At 58.6% G+C, this 2,500-nt stretch overlaps 2 pseudogenes; both read right to left on the bottom strand.

The window, feature by feature from the left end:
* LOC146857379 (28S ribosomal RNA) overlaps nt 1-983 on the bottom strand; it is an 8,176-nt pseudogene extending 7,193 nt beyond the window's left edge.
* A 951-nt stretch (nt 984-1,934) lies between these two features.
* On the bottom strand, nt 1,935-2,078 carry LOC146857378 (5.8S ribosomal RNA; annotated as a pseudogene).
* Nucleotides 2,079-2,500: the final 422 nt, after the last annotated feature.

Raw genomic sequence — 2,500 nt, 5'->3', positions numbered from 1 at the left:
CCCTCACCTTCATTGTGCCACAGGGTTTCGCTCTGCCCTCTGACTCGCGCACCTGTTAGACTCCTTGGTCTGTGTTTCAAGATGGGTCGGTGGGTAACCGACACCGCCACAGAACCCTGGTGCCCGGCGTTGGCCTCCCCGCCCGCCAGCTCGACGCGGTCTGGGTGCACTGAGAACAGTCCGCCTCAGTCGACAGTCGCGCCGGGAGCAGGGGACCCTGTCCCCCCTTCAACCGTCCTGGCATGCCCGAGGGGCAGCCAGGTGCCCGGGGGAGGGCACGGAGGCTGTCGAATCTCCCTCGGCCCCACGGACACGGCGAAGCTGCTGCCAGGGGGGCGGTAACACCCCCTGCTGGAGCGGAGGGTCACCTGCCACCCCAAAGCCTTCCCAGCCGACCCGGAGCCGGTCGCACCACACCACCGTGAAGGAAATGCGCCCTGCGGGACCCAGGTAGGGCCTGGGCGCCAGTCCCACGGAGGGGATCCGAAACTCCCGGGCCACCGACCTTCCCACCATGTTGAATCCTCCGGGCGGACTGCACGGACCCCACCCGTTTACCTCTCGACGGTTTCACGCCCTCTTGAACTCTCTCTTCAAAGTTCTTTTCGACTTTCCCTTACGGTACTTGTTGGCTATCGGTCTCGCGCCCGTATTTAGCCTTAGGTGGAGTTTACCACCAGCTTTGGGCTGCATTCCCAAGCAACCCGACTCCGAGAAGACCCGATCCCGGTGCGCCAGTGGCCGCTACCGGCCTAACACCGTCCACGGGGTGAGCCTCGATCAGAAGTACTTAGGCCCCCTGAGCGACGCCGGGGAATCAGTCTTCTGTACACCACATTTCCCGCGCCCGCCGCCGGGCGGGGCTTCGGCACTGGGCTCTTCCCTCTTCACTCGCCGTTACTGGGGGAATCCTGGTTAGTTTCTTTTCCTTCGCTTAGTAATATGCTTAAATTCAGCTGGTTGCCACATCTGATCTGAGGTCGTAGTCGAAAGAATAACGCCGGAGCGTCAAGGGGGTTGCTGGGGAAGGCCAGGCCCCTGCCGGAGCAGGGGCCTGGAGTCCCAGCAGCGTGCGCCCTCGTTCCCCAGGTTGGATCTGGAGGGGTTTCGCCCTCCCCGGGATGACGGCCATGGAGGTGGGCGCCAGAGGCGCATGCGCGCAGGCAGCCGGTGGGACACCACAGACAGCCACGGGGCGGACCGGTCGCTAGACCCCTTCTCGGGAGCCAGGTGCACCGGCGGTGTACCTCCGCGGCACCACCCGGCGAGGGACCCTGCCACGGGTGATCGGGGGGGTCAGACCTTGTGGGGGGACAAAGGGAAGCGGAGCTAACTAGGGGTGGGCGGAATTTGCGAAAGTGACTTTCGCAAATTATCGTGAACATTTTAAAAATCTCCGCAAACACGCGGAAATATCGCGAAGATGTGGAATTTTTTTTTTCGCCCGTTCGCGGTATTTTCTGCGTGGTCGCGGCTCGCCAACTTACCCATGTGGTTGCTCGCGGGTGCGGCCATCTTGTTTTCACTCTTCTCGCGGTGCATGATCGCGAGAAGAAAGACGTGATCGCGCGACCAATGATATTACTGCGGGCTCGAACTGTTGCGAGACAGCGCAAATGGCTATCAACAATCCAACATCTCGTGGAGAACGCGACCGTATCGGGAAAACTTGTCAGCGAACGCGGGGATTCAGGTAAGGCGATCGCGTGCACGCGAGAATGTATTATTTTACAGCGCTAGCAAGAAACAAATTATCGCTAAGCTGCGGAATGCAGAAATTTTGACATTTTCGCACTCGCACACGCGGAACGCGAAAATGTCAAATTATCGCACTTTCCGCGAGCTGAACGGAAATTTAACCCAGGCCTAGAGCTAACCCTGCAACGGCCCCAGCCGCATCCCGGGGGAAACCCTGGGGCGATTGATTAATCGAGCAACCCTCAGACAGGCATAGCCCCAGGAGGAACCCGGGGCCGCAAGGTGTGTTCGAAGTGTGGATGATCAATGTGTCCTGCAATTCACACTAATTCTCGCAGCTAGCTGCATTCTTCATCGACGTGCGAGCCCCGTTCAAGGCTTTCCCTCTGGGAGTCAGACTGTACCGTTGTGAGAAAAAAACATTGCCAGGCCATTGCCAAACCCTGTTTGCCATGTACCAACCCCGACTTGTGCTTAGGTCAGCTAACACAGGGCTGGTATGTGTCCCCAGAATAAAAAAAGTCAGATGGGGTGGAACCGGGTTCACTTATCTAGCCTCTACTTTGTGGAATTCCCTCTCTGAGTTAATTAGGCTAGAACCAAACAGGGCCCTATTCAGGAAAAAGATAAAGACCTGGCTTTTTCCAAGGTTTTAAGATCTGTCGTTGCCTGCTTCATAATTCATCCAGCGTCAAGACGCCACGGCATAAGTGCGCTTTACAAATGTGTCAGTCAGTCAGTCAGTCAGCCAGGCGCTCGGCCCAGGAGTCCCCCCCACCCACCCGCAGTTGAGGAAGGGGGC

Source organism: Triturus cristatus, chromosome 3_2, assembly GCF_964204655.1.
Source record: "Triturus cristatus chromosome 3_2, aTriCri1.1, whole genome shotgun sequence".
Taxonomy (NCBI): Eukaryota; Metazoa; Chordata; class Amphibia; order Caudata; family Salamandridae; genus Triturus; species Triturus cristatus.
This window is presented reverse-complemented; position numbering and strand designations above follow the sequence as displayed.